The sequence below is a fragment of the Artemia franciscana genome, chromosome 12, assembly GCF_032884065.1.
Source record: "Artemia franciscana chromosome 12, ASM3288406v1, whole genome shotgun sequence".
NCBI lineage: Eukaryota > Metazoa > Arthropoda > Branchiopoda > Anostraca > Artemiidae > Artemia > Artemia franciscana.
In genome coordinates this window covers 30966166-30991401 of record NC_088874.1, presented here as the reverse complement: position 1 = coordinate 30991401, position 25236 = coordinate 30966166, and the positions used below count along the sequence as shown (strand labels likewise).

At 34.1% G+C, this 25236-nt stretch overlaps 1 protein-coding gene across 3 annotated transcripts in view; it reads right to left on the bottom strand.

The window, feature by feature from the left end:
- Nucleotides 1-24864, bottom strand: part of LOC136033983 (orexin receptor type 2-like) — a 232175-nt gene extending 207311 nt beyond the window's left edge. For 2 of the 3 annotated variants that reach the window (XM_065715015.1, XM_065715012.1), the window contains exon 1: nt 24760-24864. The gene's annotated coding sequence lies outside the window, so the exon portion shown is untranslated. The remainder of the gene's footprint in view (nt 1-24759) is intronic. The other variant, XM_065715013.1, reaches the window with a different exon arrangement.
- Between the last annotated feature and the right edge of the window lie 372 nt (nt 24865-25236).

Sequence of the window (25236 nt, the reverse complement as noted above, 5' to 3'; positions counted from 1 at the left end):
TTATGGTATAATTAGGGCAATTTTGTGTTATTTCTAAACTTCAACTTTGATCTTTACTCGCAAGCGGAAAAAAACTGCTTTATTTTTTTCATGTATGTCTTAAGAAAAAAACTTTTGGTAAATTTATGACTATCTTGAAGTATTTATTTTTTGGCAGTAATAAAGTTTTTAGTCAACATAAAGTTGTTAGATATTCAGGATAGTAATAAATCTTGATTTCAAAACCACAAATTTAAACTAGTTCTGCAAGCAAAAAATAATAAAAAAATAATAATAAAAAAGAAGCATTATAGAGGACAGAAGCTCCTAAATATCTTGATTACCCATTAAGATGGAAGAAAAGAGGCTTGGCCGTTTGCCTAGAAAATTGGAAGTTTTAGGGGCTGTGTTTTTAAATTCAAGTTTGTTGAAAATTTTACTCAACACAGTTAGTACCCTACAACAAGTAATTCTTTAATCTTTATGATCTTTATGCAAAATTTTGAGAAATTATTTTTCTGTAGTCATGCAGCGTAATTATTCACCGGTTAGCCATTTTTTTTATTCAGTAGCCGATATTCACAATCATCCTCTTACCAAACTACACTTTAATATTTCCTTTGAATGATCCTTTTTTACTTTGTTAAATATATTAAGAAGATACTATTAACATATAAAAATAGGCAAATTCATCCTTATATTTAATCAAGTTTTGATTATTCTCCTAGATTACGGCTAAATATTAGAATTATTGTAGCTTGGTATATAAATGAATCTAAAACTGATGAACTCAATGATTTAAGGATTGCGGCCATTAAAGTTAAGCTGCAGAAGAGAATTTTTGAGGGGAAGCTGATTTCAATAGTATATTATGGACCAGAATTGTGGGGATGTGAGAAAGGATTGGGGTTAGAAAGGAAATTAAAACAGTTCAAAATAGGGATGAAACCTTTTAATTGAACACTGCATTACACTTTAATTGCTTACACTGTGTATGTGTTCGAAATATCCAGTTAAAACTTTTTATGTCTGTTCACTGTCAATTAAAAGGTTTCATCCCTATTTTGAACTGTTTTACTTTCGTCATGGGAAGGCAGTGTGGTCTTCGAAGTTATCTACGTCGGGTTAGAAAGGATTCAGCTAAGGTATTTTAAGAGACTGTTAGGTTAAAATGATAGGTTTTATAGTCTAGTAATAAGAGGAGATTTAGGCATTGACACTCTTAGGAATAGGAGACTAGTAAAAATGGTTAAGTTTTGGGAAAGTATAACATCATTGCCTGGGGATAGAGTAATTAAGGTTGCATACAGAGAAATAATAAAGAATAATAGAAAAGACTCATGGCCAAATCAAATAAGGAAAATTTTTAATAATTGTGGGATGTCAGGAATCTGGAATCAGGGGGTATGCATAGGAGGAGAAGAAAGATCCGTGGCAAAACAGGTAAAGATTGTACTGCAAGAGCAGGAGATCCAGTTATGGCATGCAAGTCAGACCACGGCAGCGTCTCTGGGTGTGTACGTGGAGGTCATGGAGGTATGGGGAGAGGAATACTATTTTAAAGTGGGACTTCAGGGGGAGGATATAAGATGGGTCATTTCAATAAGAGATAGTTTTATGCCTTTAGGTGAAAGAAGGAAGTATTTGGGGAGGTTTAGGTCACAGAGGGGCCTGTTCTTTTGCCCGATGTGCGGAGAAAAGGAGGACTTAGAGCACTTTACGTGCAATTGTAAGGAGTTAACGGAATTGAGGATAGAAAGTTTTGGGATTGGGGTAAATGGGAAAAATTAGATGGTTGGAATTTTAAAAAGTAAGTTGAAAGTTGATATTAAGAATGCGGGGAGGTACGTGCGTGTAGCTATGTGCACAGAGAGATATTTTTGGAGGGCGGACGAAAAGGTGGAACAAGAAAAGAATGTTGAAAGTTATTTTTTATATGGTGTGCTTGAAGCATTTTTTTTTTCTTTTTTGAAACCATAATCACGTAGCTTTAAAACATTTAAAATATATTGATAATGTGTGTGAAATTTTGTGTAATTATGTGAGTTTTATGGTATTATGCACCTTTTTTGCAATTGTATTTGTTATGGTTTTTCATAGTTATTGTTATACACCCTGTTATGTGAGTAATTATCATGTGGTATTATTTTGTGCTATTTGTTGTTTTTTGCCATGACCCCTAAGTGGCTTTTGTTGCAATTAAATAAAAAAACAAGTTTTTTAGCTAAAAGTAAGGAGCGACATTAAAACTTACAAGAAACAGAAATTACTCCGTAAATGAAAAGGGCTTTTCCTCCTCAACGCCCCGCCCTTTACGCTAAAGTTTGATTCTTTCTATTAACTCTACTTTTAAAATAGTAAAAACACTTTTGCGTAAAGAGCTGGGCGTTGAGCAGGAAAAGCCCTTTTCATATACGGAGTAATTTCTGTTCGTTTTAAGTTTTAATGTCACTCCTTACTTTTAGTTAAAAAACTTGTTGTTTTTTTATTTGATTTCTGGACGTTTTTGAATTAATACATGTTTGATCTTGGCTCTCTGCACGTAAACAATTAAACGAAATTTCTATATTAATTTAACTAAATGGCTTTCTCATAGTTTTAATCGGAAGATTTTGAAAAAAAGGAGCGAGGGAGTAGGCCTATTTGCCCTCCAATTTTTTGATTGCTTAAAAAGGCAAATAAAACTTTTAATTTCTTACGAACGTTTTCATTAGTAAAAAATTTACGTAACTTACGAATTAACTTACGTAGTGAACTTTTATATTCGTATTTTCTATTGCGTATATGAGGGGGTTCACCCCCTCGTCAATACCTCGCTCTTTACACTAAAGCTTAAATTCTGTGCCAATTCCTTAAGAATGACCCCTGAATCACAAAGGCCGTAGAATGAATGGTTGAAACTACTAAAAAAAAACTTTAGCGTATAGAACGTGGTATTACGAGGAGGTAAACCTCTCATGTGCGTAATAATTTCTGTTCGTTTTAAGTTTTAATGATGCTTCTTACTTTCAGTTGAAAAAACTTTTCATTTTTATTTTTTAATTGTTTTTTTTTTAAATAATGCTAGAAAATCTTGACTTTGGGGAAAAAATTAGCGTTGGAGGGAGCCTAGGTGCCCTCCATTTTTTTGGTCACTTAAAAAGGGCACTAGAACTTTTAATTTCCGTTAGAATGAGCCCTATCGCGATATTCTAGGACCACTGAGTCGATACGATCACCCCTGGAAAAAAAACACGCATGCGTGATCTTGGCAAAAAATGTAAAATTCCACATTTTTGTAGATATGAGCTTGAAACTTCTACATCAGGGTTCTCTGATGCGCTGAATTTGATGGTGTGATTTTCGTTAAAGTTCTATGACTGCTAAGAGAGGTTTCCCCCTATTTTCTAAAATGAGGCAAATTTTCTAAGGCTCGTAACTTCTGATGGGTAGGACTAATCTTGATGAAGCTTATATATTTAAAATTAGCATTAAAATGCTATTCTTTTGATGTAACTATTGGTATCAAAATTTTTTAGAGTTTCGGTTACTATTGAGCCGGGTCGCTCCTTACTACAGTTCGTTACCACGAACTGTTTGATAGATATCTATCTATCTATTCAGATTCATCCTCCTACCAAACTACACTTTAATATTTCCTTTGAATTTTTCTTTTTTTACTTTGTAAAATACATTGGGAAGATGCTATAAACATATAAAGATAGGCAATTCATCCTTATTCAGCTTTTTCCATCTAAGATATTAAATCTTTGAAATTCACATGTTTTATTAATGCTTTAGTTCAGGTTTACAGGTTTATTTACGGTTTTAATGTATTCACGTAAGACGACTGTTTTGTTACCTAAAAATTCATCTTTTTAACAGGTTAATCTAACCTATTATTATGTAAGAAAATTGCTGAATCCTTAAAAAACAACATCAGACTGTTACATACAATTAATTTAAATCTTTATATTGTATATCTACAATTCTTTTCGAGAACAACTTCTTCCGAAATACTCTTTGACAGAACAAAGCTAATACAGACAAACTAAACTACGAAACAACACAACTAAACATCCTGAATCATACATTTCAAACGAAAACTTCCAAAATAAACTTGGAACCATAATCAAACAAGCTAAACCAAGAAACAGCACAACTAAACATCCTAAATCAGATGTTTCAAATGAAAAACTTCCAAAGCACTCTTAGAAGCAGCAACAAAGCCAATACACTTGGAAACACTAACTACTTTAAAGCAGGACAAGTTAAACCACGAAACAGAAAAACTAAACCTCCTAGATCATTGTCTTCAAACGAAAAAACTTCTAAAGCACCCTTGGAAATAGCACCAAAGCTAACACTGACAAACTAAAGTGCGAAACAGTAGAACTAAGGAGCTTCGTCCAAAATACCCTTTGAAACACCATGAATGCTAACACACATAGGATAAACCAAAAAACAGCGAAACAAAACGTCCTAAATGACACATTTCAAACGAAAAACTTCCAAAACGGACTTGAAAACATAAATAGAGCCAACTCAGACAAGCTAGATGAAAAAACACCACAAGTAGACATCTTAATCATGTGTTTCAAACAAAAGCTTCCAAAATAAACTTGGAAACACTAACAAAGCTAGCAAAGACAAGCTAAACCGTGAAACAGCAGAACAATACAGCTTCTTCAAAAATACTCTCTGAAACATCTACAGAGCTAAACCATGAAAGAGCGCAACAAAGCATCCTTAGTTGTCAAATGAAGAATTTCCAAAATACACTTTGAAATATCAACAAAGCTAACCGAGAAGCTAAGCCACAAAACAGCAAAACTAAACAATTAATTCCAAAACACTCTTGTTAAACATGAACAAAGAGAAGCCAAAGTATGAAACACCACAACTAAACTTCCTAAATCTTACATTTCAAACAAAAACTTCCAAAATACACTTGGAAACACCAACTATGCTAAAACAGTCAAGCTAAACAGCACGAAACAGTAAAACTAAACAATTTCTTCCAAAATACTCTTCGAAACATCGAAAACGAGAAGCAAATTTGTGAAATAACATAACTAAAATCCTAAATCATACATTTCAAATGAAAACTTCCAGAATAGACTTTGAAACACCAAAAAAAGCTAAAACAAATAAGCCAAATCATGAAACAACACGACAAAACACCCTAAGTCATATGTTTCACACGAAAAACTTCCAAAGTACATTTGAAAATATGAAGAAAACTACCAAAGACAAGCTAAACCAGGAAACATGACGACTCAACATATTTTCATTTTGCATTTGTCAAATACACTTGGAAACAGCAACAACGCTAACATTTTAACGGTTCAAACAAAAACTTCCAAAATAGACTTATTGGGACAAGAAGCTAAAACGAACAAGCTATATTTTGAAACACCACAGCAAAACACCCTAAATCAGTCGTTTCAAACAAAAAACCCAAAATACACTTGGAAATACCAAGAAAGCTACAAAAGACAAGCTAAACCAGGAAAGATAACGACTAAACATATTTTTATTTTGCATTTGTCAATTACAATTGGAAACTGTAACAACGCTAACATTTTAACATTTCGAAAGAAAACTTCCAGAATAGACTTTGAAACAGCAAAAAATCTAAAACGAACAAGCTAAATCTTGAAACGCCATAACAGAACCCCCTAAATCAGACGTTTCTAACAAAAAAAAAATTCCAAAATACACTTGGAAATACCAAGGAAGCTACCAAAGACAATCTAAACCAGGAAATATGACGACTAAACATATTTTGTTTTTGTATTTGTAAAAAACACTCGGAAACAGCAACAACGCCAACGTAGACGAGCTAAGCCACGAAACAGCACAACTAAACATCCTAAATCTTACAATTCAAACGAAGAACTTTCAAAAACAACTTGGAAGTACCAACAACGCTAAAATAGACAAGCTAAACCGTTAAACAGCAAAACTAAACGTATTAAATCTTGCGTTTTAAAGGAGAGACTTCCAAAACTCAGTTGCAAACACCAAAAAAGGTTACGCAGACAAGCTAGATACAATACCGCGAAAGTAGACGTCCTAAATCATACGTTTCAAATAAAAACTTCCAAAATACATAGGATACAGTAATAAAGCTAACAGACAAGCTCAAAAACGTAACAGCAGACCTAAAGAACTTCTTCGAAATTACTCTTTGAAACATCAATAAAGCTCACACCGACAACCTAAACAACAAAACAGTACAACTAAACCTCCTAAATCTGACGTTTGAAGCGATGAACTTCCAAAATACACTAGGAAGCATCAACAAAGCAAACAAAGACAAGCTAAACCAGGAAATAGGTTAGGTAAATATCCAAAATCATAGGCTTCAAATAAAAACTTCCAAAACAAATTAGAAAACATCAACAGTGCTAACACAGACAAGCTAAGCTACGAAAGAGCATAGCCAAACATCCAAATCTTGTGTTTCAAACGAAAAATTACCAAAACACACTTGGAAACACTAAGAAAGCTAATATAAACAAGCTACACCAGGAAACAGAAGGACTAAATAACTTCTTCCAAAATACTCTTTGAAACACTAACAAAGCTAAGACAGACAATCTAAACTACGGACATCACAACTAAACAACTTGAATCTTACGTTTCAAACGAAAAACTTCCAAAACACACTTGGGAATACCATTAATGCTGACACTGACAAACTAAACCACGAAAGTACACAACTATTATACATTTTATTCTGCTTGGGTATTTTTTGGGAAAGAAAAGTTGAGCAACTCCGGTTGAAACAGTAGAATAAGAAAAGGAACAAAGCACTTCCACTATGGTATTCCTATTTTTCGGAAAAGAAAAGTCAAATAGTCTTAGTTGTAACAAAGGAACGAGAGACGAAACAAAGCAATTCTAATTAGGTATTGATATTTTTAGGAAAAAGTCGAAAAAATCTGGTTGAAATAATAGAAAATGAAAAGAAACAAACCAATTCTACTTTGGTATTTCTATTTTTCTAAGAAAACGTCAGACAACCCTGGTTGAAACAAAAGAACGAAAAAGAAAATAAAGTGGTATTTCCACTTGGGTATTGGTATTTTGGAAAAGTCGAAAAATTCTGGTTGGAACATAAGAACTAAAAACCAAGCAAAGAAGTTCTATTTAGGTATTGATTTTTTTCGAAAAAATTCAAACAACTCAGGTTGAAACAATAGAATGAATATACAATAAAATGAAACAATAGTTGAAACAAAGCAATTCTAATTTGGTATTACTACTTTTGTAAAAAAAAATGCCAGATAATCCTGTTTGAAAAAAAAGAATGAAAAAAAAGAAAACAGTAATTCCACTTGGGTATTGGTATTTTTGGAGAAGTCAAAAAATTCTGGTTGGAACATGAGAACGAGAAAAGTAACAAAGCATTTTGCTTGGATATTGCTTTTTTTGAAAAAAAAAAAATCAAATAAGTCAGGTTGAAACAAAAGAATGAGAAAAGAAATCGGGTGGAGGAGATTGTGGGGGCGCTGGCCATGGTTTCACGTATTAAAGCGGCTCCGTAAAAATGTTTTAAAAAATACGAGAATTGTTTATTTAAAAAAATCTTTGCTTTTTAATGAGCGTCAAGTAAATAAAAACCATATGGAATCAGGGAAAAGAGTCTCTCAAATCCCATAGAGCTCTTTTAAAAGACGCAAGAATTATATATTTAACAAAAAAATCTTCTCTTTTTAATGAGTGTTAAGTTTAGAAAAAATCAGAGAATTGGAAAACAGACTCTCTCAAAACCCAGTAAAGCTCTTTTAAAATACACAAGAGTGGATGATTAGCAAAAAATCTTTACTTTTTAATTAGCGTTAAGAAAAAAAAACACATTGAATTAGACAGCTGATACGAACGTATCAGAAATGTTTTTGGAAAAGCTTATCATATCAAGAGGAAACTTCAGGGGCATCATGAGTGTTCCGTTGACTAAAAGTCAAAATATACCTGTTACTACTGCTATTAATAATGCTACTACTGCTGTTACTGCTAATAATTATATACTATTACTGCTACTACTGTTCCTACTACTACCACTACTACTACGGTTTTAGTACGATTAAAGCTACACATATGAAGATGATAATGAGACAGGATACTGAGGGGGAATTTGAACTCAATCAAAACACACTATGTGCCTGCAGATTGTCAAAAGGGCGTATTTCAAGAATTGACTTGGGTATTACGTTGAGAATTTCAGAAAATACTTAAAGGGGAACCATGACTGATAAAAAGGTAATGTATGTATGTCACTACTAAAACTAATACCACTATTACTTTTGCTTATACTATTACTGCTACTAAACTACTCCGACTACTACTTCAATTGCAACAACAACTTGTAAGGCTTGGAGTATTAAGGTCAAAGGGCGTCAAAAGGGAGTCAAAAGTGTATTCCCACAATATTTGTGGAGCAGCTTAACATGTCAAGGTGAAACTTCCAGTGGATCATGAAAGCGATGTTCAACTGAGAAAAAGGCAATACGCACATGCTACTATCAAACTGTTCGTGGTAACGAACTGTAGTAAGGAGCGACCCGGCTCAATAGTAACCAAAACTCTAAAAAAGGAATTTTGGTACCAATAGCTACATCAAAAGAATCGAAATTTAATGCTGATTTTAAATATATAAGTTTCATCAAGTTTAGTCTTAGTTGTCAAAAGTTACGAGCCTGAGAAAATTTGTGTTATTTAGAAAATAGGGGGAAACACCCCCTAAAATTCATAGAATCTTAACGAAAATCACACCATCAGATTCAGCGTATCAGAGAACCCTACTGTAGAAGTTTCAAGCTCCTATCTACAAAAATGTGGAATTTTATATTTTTTGCCAGAAGGCTAGATCACGGATGCGTGTTTTATTTGTTCGTTTGTTTTTTGTTCTTTTTTGTTTTTTTTCCCAGGGGTGATCGTATCGACCCAGTTGTCCTAGAATGTTGCGAGTTGGCTCAATCTAACGGAAATGAAAAGTTCTAATGTCCTTATTAAGTGACCAAAAAAATTGGAGGACACCTGGGCCCCCTCCCACGCTAATTATTTTTCCAAAGTCAACGGATAAAAATTCTGAGATAGCCATTTTATTCAGCGTAGTCGAAAAACCTTATAACTATGTCTTTGGGGACGACTTACACCCCCACAGTCCCCGTGGGAGGGGTTACAAGTTCAAAACTTTGACCAGTGCTTACATATAGTAATGGTTATTGGGAAGTGTACAGGCGTTTTCAGGAGGATTTTTGGTTGGAGGCAGGGGTTGAGAAGAGGGGGATATGCTGGGAGAACTTTCCGTCGAGGAATTTTTCATGGGGGAAGAAAATTTCCATAAAGGGAGCGCAGGATTTACTAGCATTTAGAAAAAACAATAAAAAAATAAATATGAAAAAGTTTTTTTTCAGCTGGAAGTAAGCAGCAGCATTAAAACTTAAAACGAACAGAAATTATTTCCCATATGAGGGGCTCACCTCCTCCTAATACGTCGCTCTTTACGCTAAAGTATTTTTAGTAATTTCAACTATTTATTCTGCGGCTTTTGTGATTCAGGGGTCATTCTCAATGAATTGGGACAAAATTTAAGCTTTAGTGTAAAGAGCGAGGTACTGACGAGGGGGCGAACCCCCTCATATATTTAATAAAAACATGAGAATACAAAAGTTTTTTACGTAAGCTAATTTATAAGTTAAGTATATCTTTTACTTATAAAAAGATTCGTAAAAAATTAAAAGTTCTAGTTGCCTTTTTAATTAACTAAAAATCGGAGGGTAACTAGGCTTCCTCCCCCGCTCTTTTTTTCTCAAAATCATTCGATCAAAATTATGAGAAAGCCATTTAGTAAAAAAAAATTAATATACAAATTTCGTTTTAATTATTTCTCTGCGGAGAGCCAAAATCAAAACATGCATTGATTCAAAAACGTTCAGAAATTAAATAAAAAAACAAGTTTTTTAAATGAAAGTAAGGAGCGACATTAAAACTTAAAACGAACAGAAATTACTCCGTATATGAAAGGGGCTTTTCCTTCTCAACGCCCCGCTCTTTACGCTTAAGTTTTTTACTGTTTGGAAACGTAGAGTTAAGAGAAAGAGTCCAACTTTAGCGTAAAGAGCGGGGCGCTCAGAAGGAAAAGCCCCTTTCATATACGGAGTAATTTCTGTTCGTTTTCAGTTTTAATGTCGCTCCTTACTTTCATTTCAAAAACTTGTTTTTTTATTTAATTACAATTAATACTGCATCTACTACTGCTACTACTACTACTACTAATATAACACTAACACTGCAACTACTTTTACTGCCATCGAAACTATTATAATAATAGGACTTTTAAGGCTATTCTTTTAAGTCTATGAAGGTAAAATTTGAGAGAATATTGATGGCAAATTCAAACAAACAAAAGACACTATCTGCATTTAGATTATCAAAATAGCGTATCTTATGCATTGATTTGTGTATCAAGTTGAACTTTCAGAGAACATTTAAAGGGGAAGATAAAATCACCAAAAGGGATTAAGTATACACTACTACTAATGTTATTGCTACAGCAACATTTATTAGTTCTACAGCTACTATTACTTCCCAACTAATACTTCTATCACGACTTCTTGTAACGTTAAGAGCATTAAGATGAAAATTTTCAATAAGTATATGAATATGCAGCTAATCAAAGGCAGAAATCAAAAATGTCATAGCAATGGCTAACGGTTTTAAGTTCGGTAGTCATACTACTGCTGTGACTACTTTTACAACTATACCTAAAGGTATGAAGACGACATTTTCAGATAATATTTCTGAAAGTTTCTGTTGTACAAGAGACAACCTGCCATCCGTGTGCAGGTTGTCAAAAGGGCATATCAGCAAAATCTTAGCAAGAGTTTCGTGTGTGAAGTGAATTCTGACAATGCTTGTTTTGGGGGATGTTGGACTAACCAAAATTAACGCTTGAATCAGAAATGCTTCTGTAATGGTTGATGGGATCATTAAATTAAAAATTTCATCGTGTGTTGAAGGGGATGTTGAAAAAAGGTGCTATTTGCATACTTCTACTAATGCTACTAAAACTATTACTACTACACAAGCTAAGGGTAGTAAGATAAAGCTTTCAAGGATGTATAGGCGTATGCTGAACTAAGGCAAAACGAACTATGACCATGTAGATTGCTAATAGGGTGACAAAGCAATATCATAATAACAGCTACCATTATTAAATTATACCTTTCAGGGTAAATTGTGACACGTTTGGAACTAGCCAGTTGACACTATGTGACTACCTTTGATACTACTACTACGGTCACTTTAACTTATGATACTAATGACATTAAGTTGAAGCATTAAGTATAAATTTTTATTAAATGGAAATCTATTAAATGAATAACTTTTACGCACGTAAGCATTGAAAGAGCATATAAGCAATTTCATAGGCAGTGCTGCTCTGTCATAGCAAGTAATATCATTGGTGTTTTAAAGGAGCTAATTTGAATCGAAATTCGAAGTTCTAGTACTCTTTTTAAGAGTTAAAAGTGATTGGAGGGCAATCAACCCTCCTCTTTAGCTCATAATTTTCCAAACACTTCCAATCAAAATTTAAGATAACCATTTTGTTCAGCATGGCTGAACGGTCTTGTAACTCAATCTCTAGGGCTATTACGTAGGTCAACCCCCACAGTTACACAATTTGCTCATTATACTTAAAAACTAAATGTTGCCTTAAGATTAAATAAAAATGAACTATGTATGCTGATTGCCAATAAGACATCACGGCAGTATCCAACGAACGACTGAGGGCATAATGTTCAAACTTTTGTGGTCACCTTTATTACTACTTCTACTCTTAAAATTTAACTGAATCAAAGAATGTAAGTGTATCCAAGCCGTTAAAGAGCATAGAAATTTTTTTTCTGCGAATGGTATCAAGTTTTATTTTTCATGTCAACTAGAAAAGGTATAAAACCAAATTAAATTCTACAATTTTTGTCCAGATTTTTAGCAATAGTAGAAAATGTTTTGTTTTTTTTCAGAATACGAATAGCATACCAAACTATAAATTCTTAAAGAAAACCGGAAATATTAGACTATTGTATATTCTTTGAAAAGACTATGTCAATATAAAACGAACGAAATTTAATTAAAAAGCTTTTTCCACAAAATATGTTTTTCAAAGAAAATTAAAGAGCTTTTATATACCAGAAATGAACAAAAATCAAATCAATTAAGCTACCAAGCGTAAAACTACCACAAATCAGCATCGATAAATAAATAAAACCCAAAATGAGCATAAATTAAATTAAACAGCCGAGTCAAACTCAAAACGAGCAGAAATTAGCATTAGTAGGGCTCAAAAACCCTATGCCTTCCCAAGGCCAAAACATAATTTACACTTTACTGAAAAAATAGATTTTAAATGCTTTCACTTTTATAACTTTAATAAATCAAATATTATTGACATTTTAAGGAATAAATATCAGCATAAGTATATTAAACTGAAAATACACATCCATTTGCATTTTTTTAGGTAAAGTCCAAATTATGTTCTGGACTTAGGAAGGCATAGGGGTTTTGAACCCTGCAATTATCAATTTCTGCTCGTTTTGAGTTTGACTTGGTTATTAATTGTAATTCTGTTCCGTTTTAGGTTTCATTTATTTATCGATGTTGACTTATGGTAATTTTACGCTTAGTAGATTATTTGATTTGTTTTTGCTGATTTTTTAGATTAATGGAGCTATTTACTTTTCTTTGAAAAACTTATTTGTGGAAAAAGTTTTTTTAATTAGTTGTAATAAATATCAATGAAAGACTGAGCAAAATAAAACTAAAGACATTAGCGTCCAATATTTCTCAAGATCTCCTTCCTCCATGTCATTAGTACTGTTTGCTATTATTCATTTGATCCGTCAAGAAAAGGGTGCCGAGGACAAAAAAGGATATAAGAAGCAAGGGCTTAGACAATATTCTGTTCCGGAGTTTGTTTGGAAGGTTAGACAGAAATCTCCAATATCAGATATCACAAGATTGTTAGACGATAATTAACCAAAAAAGTATAAAAGTTAGAAGGTTAATAACCATCTATAACAAAAATCTTATAGACGATTCAATATTTTCTAAAAAACTTCTAAAAAGATTCTAAAAACTTCAATAAAATACTAGTGCTAAATCAGATACTTAAATATACCTGGCACCACGAATTTAAGAATAAACTAATATCCTTATCTTATAGTTTACTGGAATTTCTTGAACGGTAGAACTACTTGTAGGATAGATCTTATATTTTTTATTAATTGCTAATTACTGAAGTTTTGAACACGGAATTCCCGTCTATAGACTGCCTAATAAAATAGTAATAAATCATTAATAATCGTTAAAACAGTAACAAAAAATTGAATTTTGTTTTCGAGCATTTAGACAAGCATTTTGGAATAGCAAAATGTAGCTTTATGTTGGCAACGATTGTATTACAATGAATTTATGTGATTTGTATGAAACAAATCACGTTCAATGCAATAATAGGTAGTAATATCTTCATTAAAATAAGATATTAATATCTTCATTATAAATTATTCTAATGCGACTACAATTTTATATTAATTAGGCAAGGGAGGACAAGTATTTACCGGTTTTGGCACCAAAGATTGCTTTAAATATTTTCCTGCTTCCCAGGGATGAAGAAGGGGCAAAGTTTCTTCCTTCTACCACGACCTATGGTTTTCAGTTTGGTGCACAATAAGAGATCACAGATAATTTTTAACACGAATTAAGGTATGATGATATGTCTAGGCGGAAGGAGTGTGTTATATTTTAAAGTATTGGTCTTATTTTAGTAACCATTTACTGTTAAATCAAGATGTACAAAGCAAGTCCCAAACTTCTTATTTAGAATTTTAGAGAAGAAAGTACCTGAAAAAACTGAACCAATAATCAAATGATGGCTGTCATTGACATATGGTGGTTGAATATCTATAAAGGGCTAAATTCCTATCTCCCGGGGATGTATATTTACTCAGATCTATCATGTTTTGAGTGGTTTAATGGTTTATACTCAATCTCTGGACTTCCCATAAACTGTTCTAGCCAGAGCAATTTGGCTTAGCTTTGCTCGCAGTCATATCTTGTCCAGGAATAGATAATAATCTTAAAACCAATTTTTCTTTCAAAAAGTCGTCCAACAAGTCGGTACATCATAAATGTGCTTCAACCAAAAAAAAAAAAGTTACATATAAATACACACACACACACACACACACACACACACACACAATTTTCGAACCCCCTCTTAAATATACAGAAATACTCACCCACTGACCCTGTCTCTTAATAAATGTTCCGCAACTAAACACATTTTCAAATACATGAAAGTTTGAAATGAATCAATAGTTTTAAAGTAAACGAAATGAGTATTTCTTTGGTAATTAGTTAATTAATTTCCTTTTTTGGGGAGGATGAGAGTGGGTTTTAGGGCTTGGAGTGTAGTGGGTGCAAGGGGCGGGGTGGCTGGAGTTGTATTTCGATGTCAGTTGTTGCCCAGTGGATTGTAAGGGAAAATGTTATTTTTAAGTTGATTTATTAGTTTAGAATGTTTCCAGGAATCTTTATGTAGGTAATCGCTACACCTTAGCAAAAATTAATTTTTTTACGCTTTAGCAAAAGTTAGTTTTTTTCCCCAGCGTGGTGATTTATGTTTATAATGGTTCATAATTTTGTTTATTAAGTTAAAGAAAAGTCACAAGAAAAAAAAGTCAAGGCCAAGTGAAGTTTATAAATAATTCTCGGTAATAACAGTTCATTTCGTGTGGACTGTTTATACGATATCTTTAGAGGAGAATGTACAGCTCTGTGGCATTTCTGAAGCTGGGAAGTCACTTAGATAGTTTTCTGATGGTTCGAAATTAATACGCTATTTCAGTATATCTAGCTTACATTGTTTTAAACCTCTTCAGACCAAATTGTGGTCTTGCGCCACAAAATGGCAGTAAACATCACTCCTGCTGCGCTGCAGTCATTTTTTTCTTAATTAGAAAAAACACTAGAACTCTCAGTTTTTCTTCAAAGGAGACCTCTCATGACGTTCTATGGTCACTAGTTTTAAACAGTTGCCCATGGAAAAACCCATTTTGAAAATATGGAAAATTCTGTATTTTTTAGGCATGCACTTAAAAATTTCAGATCAATTAAGCTAAATTTGCAGCTAAAATTGTCAATAAAATGGCTCCTTTATTTGGTATGCTTCATCCTTTTTTTAAATTAAATAAGTTTTTCTAACTAAACACTTTGTATGGCCAACTTTAAATTAGTTACCATTACATATTTAGAGTTGATACGAAAAGCCGGTTCTTTTGATGATATTGGTAAAAAAAAATTTTTTTAAAGTTTTGACTACTATTAGCAGGGATTACTTTTACTTGCCATTTTCTTTCACAAACTGTTTTCAAAGTTTATGAAATTGCAGAACTGTTGCCAGACAATCTTATTGAACAGATGATTTTTTCTCTCTTTACTATGCTCTATTGCTCCCTTTACTCGCGAGTCTTTTTGAATCTCTTAGGGTTCATATTTCATCGTAAGCGAATTTTGAAAATAAATCCTTGCCAGAATTGAGGTGAACAGAATTGCAATTTATGATCAAGCAATTTGACTGCAAGAGTTGCCACAAGCTTACCAAAAGTCTATCTATAACAGCTAGAAAGTAGGAACTTCCGAGAGAAGCAGCCGTAGGAGAGAATGCTAATAAGTTTCATCTACATTATACAAAAATAGTTGCCTTGAAAAGGTGCCACGAGAGTTGCGATTGTTACTGTAAAAATCATAATAAGTGCGGAGCGGTGGATGACACCATGGTAACAGGTTAAGGGGATTTTCAGAAAAGATTAATACCGTGCAGTCGATGGTGCTAAGAATTATCTTTTATGAGGCTGAGCCTAATATTTGAGTATGTTCCTCCTTCGATAGATGGATTTGATGACAGCCAGCAGACTATTATATGCATTCGTTTTGCTAAAAATTTTGATTTATTAGGCAATTCTTGACTGAAATTAATGATTTCTGGATACCATGCTCTGTTTAGATCATTTTCACCTTATTCTGTTTCTACAGATTTTCTTTGCTCCTTTGCGTGATTAGAAGGTGCGGAACATATTATGATCTTCATAACATATCTTTGTTTGCTCTCATAAAGTAAGTATACCTCCCTAGCAATGGAGGCACGGAAAAAGACTTCTCCAGTGGAAAAACACCAACAAGGATAATCAATGTCACTTTCTAAATTATTTTTTAAAAAGTGTCAAATGTGCCCGGTCTTGGTAATGATAATAAGGATTATAATAATCTTATGGTTTATAGAAGCTTCCATTATTTAAACCTTAGAAGAAATAATTGTTTAACTGAAAAGCTTAGCCCTTGTTGTCGATCGCCTTAAAAATTATGAAAATCTTATATATACTCTTTTATTTTGGAAACAAGATATCCTTTTTGTTTGGTTAGTATTTAGTCCAATTTAGTGAAGTCTTGATTGATTCCACATCCTCAAAAGGCATTAAAAGGGCATCAGATCTTACCTCCCACCAGCCTTCATTAAGATTCCACAGCCCCTTCTGCTAAATGCTCTCGTGACAGAAGATGGGAGATTCCACCCCCTGCATAGGCTGGTTCGTATAAGGGTCCCGAAATGTTCACTTGGGAAAATTTTCCTGTCTGCTACCAAGATTGTGATATCACATGAACAAACCACTTTTCTTTGATATTGATGACAACAAAATAGTTTTGTATTTATCAAACGTGATTGGTGGTAATATAAACTTCAATGGGTAGGCTATATTAAATGCTCAAATACCCGGGCTATTGACCGGAATGAGACAGTTTCTCTTCCAAAAATATTCCTTTTGAAAAGGATTTTGAAATTAATTTTATTACTGTCCACATTTAAAAAAGAACTCTCCTATGTCCGTTTTATTCCTAATCACTGGCTCTGCAATAAGGATTATGTTTGCTGTTTGATTCTATTAAAATCTTGCTTCTGTCTAAGCACATATCTTTAACCTGAGTCCGCTACGGTATTTCTTACATATGCTTGTCTATTCTAGTAAAATAGGAAAAAAAATATATACGTGACGATATACTAGATTGTGGTACGAAAAGTCCTTTAATGATCTGTTTGCTTATCATGGGTTATTTACCGAAAATCCATCATTCGGATTAATTACATGGTTAATTGAAATGGCTTCCCATTTGGTCAACTATTAACGATACAGCAGTTGCCTGAAATGAGACTATTTCCGTAGCAAGTACCGTGGAGATTGAAGTTGACGTGAGCTTGTCCTATATGCGAAGTAATTTCAAATTTATTTTATCTTTTGTGCTAAAAAGATGTTTTAGTTTATTGCTGCATTTATGCTCAAGCGTTCTTTTTTTCTAATTTTAAATTCACAGTGCCAGGTACTTTATAGCATCTGATATGAGGTTACTCATTTAGCTCATAACATTGCAAAATTGTAGGTGTGTGCTGAATTTTCTTTGGAGGTGGGGACAGATTAAATCTTAGAGAAAATTTCCCCAGGATGACTGTTCCAAATCTTTAGTTTGACAAGGGGGCTGTTGCAGAAATCGAAAAAAGCTTTAAAGAAGGAGGTAAATTTATGACCTTGAAGGAACAAACAACCATCTAAGCTTTATCAAGCTTTCCACCAAGAGACCGAAGAGAGTCCTAGGTAACGAATGTACTTACCCTACTAATCCTATCTAGATGTTCTAATTTGGTATTAGCTTTGTTATCGGAGCGCCAGCGTGCAGTAGGTACACTGCTTTGTCGAAATTAAACCCGTTTTTTCTTTGCTCAATTTTTCGACATGAAAAGGGAGATGACCAAGCTTGGTGATAGGGATTTTATGCATGAAAGATGATCCCGAATCTTCTTGCACAGGAGACTCAAACACGAACATAATAAGTGTTCCAACATGGATCTCTGGAGGAGTCGATTTACAGGAGAAAAAACCCGTCAGCTTTTTTTGTAGCTTTATTCTTGAAGATGATGTGGAAGGGTGTCCTAGGCAAATTTGCTTGGAAGGTTAGCAGCTTCTTTGCTTTTGATGCATTGGAACTTTCCAGCCACGCATCGCGCCGCTATTCCACTTTTAAAAACGGAATAACAACTTCCATTCTACTTTCGAAAGTTCCATCTGTAGGGAGAGATAGGCTTTAATTGGGTCTCCGGGTCATAGGCCAGCAAAATGTTTCGTCGTGTCATCAGCAAAGTGATGCATAGGGCAGATCGTTCTCCCATGTCGTTTATGAATGTAAGGATAGTCTGAAATCCCAAAATTGTACCCTGCGATAAATTAATGGATGTTCGTGAGAAGTTATATGATCGAAAATACCCGCAGTGAACTGACATTAAGAAAACTGGCAATTACTAACAGATGTCTGAGGACACAATACACACAAAGTATCCTAATTGTGCCTCGATGTCATACTTTGTTGAAATAGTTAGCTATTTTTAACGATAATAGACTAATGTCATATCTTTTTCCTAGACGTTTGATCCACTCCCGGTAACTGCCCATTAGGAATTCAAGCGTTCAACAATTCTGGCGGAATCGATATTGGTCGTCACCTAGATGTGAATTTAAATCCAAGTTCTAATAAGCATTAATATTACAAATGCATTTGTAGACTCTCCCAACGCAGGAGAGGTTTAGAACAAGCCTATTAGAGCCCGTAGTCATTGGATCGTTATCTGGGTTTGGTATATGAATGACATGGGCAGATTTTGGTGTGTACAAGCAGGTTCGAGGGTGACAACAGAAGCGAAAAATCGATAGCAGCAGTCTAGCTAATTTGGCTCTATAGTACTTCAAGGCGACATTTGGTACGCTGCTATTGCCCTTATATTTGGCCACATCAAAGGAAACAGGGCCTGAGAGATGTACTGGGTATTAAGGATGGAATTGGTTCAATTAGAAAAAGCGGTAGCATATACTTTGTCCACGTCCAGACCCTGAAATTTGCCGAACGTCTTAGCAAGAGCAATGGTTTTCACTAATGGATCACGCAAGACCTCCCCTGTCATTATTTTCTAAGTAACAAATTAAATGTAACTTAGACAATAATAGAGCCTATTTGACGAACCTACAACAGCACTTTTCAGAAGGATGTTAAAGCCTGGCAGCAAATTTTCCGTACTTAACCTGGGATTGCTGAATTGTGCCAAATTACTTTGATAAAGCTAAATCTTTTCTTTTGGATCGATGAGAGAAGTCACTGCTTGTGTGCCTTTTGCTTTGCTTCGATAGCCTTTTTGCAATTTATGTTTAGCCAAGGATTCTCCTAGCCGGACACCTTGCTCCATTCAAATAGAAATTAGCTGGTGATAGAGTCGACTATGACCTGCTGCTATTTTTCTGCAGCTTTGTCAGGGCATTCAATTAGGAAAACTCTCTGTAACTGAGCACCAAGCGTCACTCTTAAACCATTTTGATCTCCTCCTTTGCAATACCAAATTATTTGTCCGTGTTTTAGTTTAAAGGGGGATACAAAGATCTGATTTTGTAAGTAATGCAACGCGGTTACCTGTGAGTACATGAGTGTCAACCTTAAAGGAGTCTGGATGACTCATGATCACAATGACTCATAAGAAAACAATTAAGCCAAAATTGTCTTATCATGATGAGACGATTTCCATAATCACGGCGAGCTTTAATCCTTATGATTTTTTTTTCCTGATGGCAACGTTAGGGATGCTATATGAAAAAGTAAGGGGCCAGTAAAGCTGCCGTGATAAGATAATGAGGTCTGTAGCTACGATAAAGCATTAAAAAAAAATATGAAAAGGGGATAAGTAACACGAACTAGAACAAGACTTGTGAGTCTGAATTGAGCCTTTTAAATTCATACTGACCATTGCAATGACTGGCCAGCTGCTTGGCTTGAAAGGGTCACATCTCACGTTAAGAAATGGGAAAATAATGAATATTAAAAACTTACTATTATAGTATTTTGTAACTACTTAGTTTCATCTTCTTTTCTTTGCATAAGATGGGAAACTAAATATTTTGTCGGCGTCATCGATTCAAAAAAAAAAACAAAACAATTCCTCTCGTGAAAAAATTATGATATTAAAAACTGAAATTCCGATATTTTAGGCATGAAATAGATATTTGAACGCCGTTCAAAAACTAAATCTGCAGAAACAAATTATGAAAACAACCTGAGATTTTTTTTCTTTTTTAAACGGAGATCGAGCTCGCCGTACGGAAAAAACCGTCGTTTTTAAAGAATCCTTACTTCATCATTGCTAAAATATTATCAGAGGTGAATTTGATTTCACTTCCTTTTTTCATTCCATATATCGTTTAGTAGCTCCAGGCTCCACTCTGACGGCCAAAAAGTGACAAAGTTATGTTGCTTTTATTCTTTGGAAATCAATTAAAAACTAGCATGCTCTAAAAGCTGGTGAATATATTTCCTCTGGAAGGCATAAGCTATTATCTAGCCACTTGGGAACAAATATTGTGTCTAAAAAAGAGAAACTCATCTTTATGGGATAATGAGTGAAAGGCGTGGCGATTCCCAAAAAAATGACAATGCTGTTTCTATTTAAGCTGTAAAATAGTTTATTTAAATCTATCGTGAAAATATTTCACCCAAGAAGCAGAGCTTGTTCACGAGATATGAGTTCACAATGGCACAAGACTTATTACGAGACATTATCAAACAGCTCTATTTATTCTGCTTTGCAGGTTCATGAACCAAATGAACAAGTCCCATCAGAGGTAACGTACTGATTATTCCTAAGAAAGAGCCATGTACCCCCTAGGTCTTACAAATGTTAGTTTTCCTAATGAAGAAACAGCAGAATCCTTGCATTGAACACATATTTGAGTGCGAAAAGGATTTTACGATGATCGTATGTTATATATGAATTTCTGCATGTTGGGCTAAAGCATGGAGGCTAATACTTAACATTTTGCCCTGGTATGTGTTATCACAGCACAAACATTGTTAATGTCTGTCAATTTACTTCCATTCTAAAGTACAAAGACAATCCTTATCTTACCTTTGTAATCTTTTTCTTTGCAAGTAAAAATCCTTTCACTACGATCTCTTTCTTCTTCTCTAATGTCTATAATAATTTTGGTTTAACCGCACTCTAAATGTTAAGTTACAGCCCTCCATGCTACTAATTAAGCTAATTGAAAGAGAAACTTCCCAATACTGGTAGCTGCCTTGGTTCAAAGTGCTGGAAAATCATTTTTTTTATATTATTTATTTTCTAGCGATGAAACAGACGGAGAATTCAGACCAAGATAAAATTACACATCTATTGCTGGAACTAATTTAGTCTTAGATTACAAACCCAAATAATATCGAAACACTAACTAGACAAGGAGATTGCTTATCCAGATTCTGCCTAGCAGGGGCGTATCTCCAACATTTTTATTGTGAGAGGGGGGGCAAGAGGGGTCCATATTAGGATAGTCAAGGGGCAAGAGCTATGCAATATTTTTTCTTTCTCCAAAAAATCCCCCTTTTTCTCCGAAACTCCTTCTGTCTAGTTAGGTAACCTACTCTATTCTTAGCTACAGGATTACTGGGAACGCTGTCATCTTCTTTTGGGAGGGAGACATAACAAATATTCCACTTTTATTCCTTACTAAGCCTTATCATTAAAGTTCATTACTCGTGGGGGTGAATATTACCAATAGATTGACACCCCTCTTTGATTTCTTAGCCTCAACAAGCTGTATGCTGCGACGAGCAGTGTCTCCACTCTTACCAGTTTTTTTGGAAGCTCTACCGAATTCCCAATCCATCTCGCCCCCCCCCAAAAAAAAAAATTATGGAATTTATAAATTGTTTACACGCAGGGTTTATTATTAAGAAAAGGGAAATCTTTGATACTAGGTATGTCCGAAAAAGCCATGGCTATTACGGCGAAACTTTAGAAAATGTCGAGGGATATTTTAAAATAAATAAAAAGGCACTATGCCCATCCAATTTATCAAAGACCATATCTGCAACAACTTAAGAGCGGCAAAGGGTATCAAGTTGAAGCTTTCAGGACATGGTGAGGGAGATTTTTTAAAGTGGTTAGAGGACTGCCAGTCCCCCTCCCATGCCCTTTTAGCTGCCTTTTCTCTAAAAACATTGGATACAAACTTTGATACAGCCGTCTTGCTCAAAACAGTCTAAAGGTGAAATTATTACACCTGTAACGGCCTGGCCCTCCAAAGCCCTGGCGAAAATGTCGAACATAGTCAAAACATACTTCGTGTATGGTGGTTGTCAAAGGGACATATCAGCAATATTTCAGGAACCGGCAAGGGGTATTTATTTGAAACATACTGGGTACGTTGAGGGGGAAGTTGAAAAGCTCTTGGAGGACTGTAAGTCCGCATACCCCTTTTTAAAAGCCCCCCTTCCCTCAAAAATGAGCAAAGTTCTTAACAACTGATTTTATTCAAAATTGGCAAAAGTTATTGTAACTTTGGGTCCAGGGATGCAATGCTCCCAAAAGCCCCAAGGTAAGGATTGTATTTGCTGCAATTCACCCTTCTTTAATTGCAGGACTTGTCGTTAGGAAAAGGGGAATGTTTGATTCTGATATTGTTTGAAACGGTTATTTGTTTTTAGGATAAACTTCAGGGAATGTCGAGAGGCATGTTTAAATAAGCCAAAAGATGCTATGTGCATCTACTTTTAAAAAAAGGCATATTTGCAATGTCTTGAGAACGAATGAAGGTATTAATTTTAAGCTTTCAGGGCATGATGGGGAGGTTGAAAAATGGCTTTGGCACAATCAGCCTCCTTTCTCATGCCCTTTTTAGCTGCAATATTCCCAAAGACATCTGATCAAAATTTTGGAATAGCCCTAGTTCAAAATAGTTAGAATGTCAAATAACTAAGCTTTTCCTCCTCAACGCCCCGCTCTTTACGCTAAGTTGTTTACTGTTTAAAAAGTAGAGTTAAGAGAAAGAGTCAAACTTTAGCGTAAAGAGCGGGGCGTTGAAAAGGAAAAGCCCCTTTCATATACGAAGTAATTTCTGTTCGTTTTAAGTTTTAATGTCGCTCCTTACTTTCAGTTAAAGGACCTTGTTTTATCTTATTTAAATGAAAAAGTAACGAAGAGTAACCAGCCTTCGTTCTCTTGCTCTTTTAGAGGCTTGTCTTTACACAAATAAAACTATAGAATTTTTTTGTTATTTAAAAAGAGTTGCAAGGTCTAATAGCTTTGCCCCCGCAGATACCATGCCCCAATTGCTCTAGGGTAATGATTGTAAATTATCCACAAGATCTATTTTTAACATGCAGAATTTATCATCGGAAAAGGGGAATATTTGACAGCAGGTGCCTAAGGAAAGAATGAGGGTACTGAGGTGAATTTCTATTGAGGGATATTGTGAGCCAAATCAAAAGACACTACCTGCATCAAAAAGGCATATCTGCAATACCGTAAGAACAGGTAAGGGTTTTCGCTTGAAAGTTTAAGTGTCGCTATTGCAACTGCTGTGGTTGCAAATTCAACTGGTTGCAACAGCAACAGTGACTTTGTCCAACTACGAGAAATTGTGACTGTTTGCCACTGGTCCAATATTTACTTGTTACTGCTTTCAAAACACACTTTGTGCATGCTGATGATCAAAGGGACACATCAGCACTATCTCAGGGACGGCAGAGGGCATTAAGTTGAAAGCTTTAGGGTATGTTTGTCAGTGAGTGAACCTTCAGGGAATACTTAGGGGGATTTTAAACTAAATCAAAAGACATTATGTACATTCAGGCTATAAACAGACTGCATCTGCAATATCTTTGGAGTGGATAAGGGCAAGAATATTCAATAAAATTATATTAAGTGCATATTGGTTGTCAGAAGGGCTTATATGCAATATCCCAGGAACGGCTGACGACATTTAGTTGAAACTTTCAGGGAATGTTGAGGAGGTGTTGAAATAAATGAAAAGCCACTAATTAGAACTATTAGTCTAGATATTTAAAATCTTACATTAGACACATAATGAATTGGAGGAGTATTCATTATATTTCACTTATTCTTTAACAGTAGATTATTATAAGAATTTATCCCTGCTAGTCAAGTATTATATGGCACTTTACTTTTTTTTGTGTTATTTCTTTAAAGGGAATAAGGATGCAACCTTACAAAAACATCGCAAGTCAAAATTTCTTTTTTTGCCTTGAACCAAATTTTTAAACTGTTTTAAATATTATCAGCTGCACGAAATCATTTTCTAAAAAGAGATTTCATAAAAAAAAGGAGTGTTAAAACAAAACACATTTTAACGTGTGGGATCCCAAGAAAAGAAGAAACATTTTTTTTTCACTTCCAAATAATATTTATATGTATTTCTTTTTTTATAAGTTTTACTTTTTGTTTCATTGTTTATTGGTTCTGTTTCATGTTTAATTTTTTTTATGCTTTTCCATTTTTTTCATATTTTTCTGTTTTTGAAAAGTACTCTTACATTTTTGGGGATATATGAATTGTGGAGTAATTTCGTTGAAAAAAATTAGTTCTAATCGATTGTATTTATTTTTCCAGAACTTAAGGATAAACCTTTTAAATTTACCACCACTATTTCCAAAGAAATTATAAACAAAAAAAATTTTGTATACGCAGAACAAATCATTACACAAATACTAACGTCCATAATTCAAGTTTTGTCACCTAAGTAATATATCCAAAATCTTAACTTAATCCTCCAATTATCAAGCAAAATATTTACTTTGAAGGTCACATGAAAATACATTTTTTTTTATAAATATGCTAGTCCTTACCTCCTAACTATGAAAATAAAATTGGTCCTAGGTTATTTCATTCATCCTTTCTTATCGGAGATCTAGCATGAACTGATTTGTCTCCGCTAAGGAGTTTGTTCGAAATTCATTCAAAACCGAGTCATATTTCGTGCGGACAGAAAATTTCTGTTTTTAACAGATTGATTAACCAGGAATTATTAAGAGTAATTTATTGGGAATTAAGTTCACGTAATTTATTGAGTTTAAATTTTGTTGCGTTCAAGTATATAGAAATTCTAATAAACTAGGTTTCCAGAAGTTGACTTAAAATTCGTCATTGGAGAGAGTACAAAAAATTTTTTTTTCCGGATCCTCTCAAAAGAGTATACACTACAGTTTTTTATGGCATATGGTATTAACCAATGACATATAACATTCGCAAATTCTGTTGGTCTGTCGGTCTGTCGGTCCCGGTTTTACTACATTAGGCACTTCCAGGTAAGCTAGGACGATAAA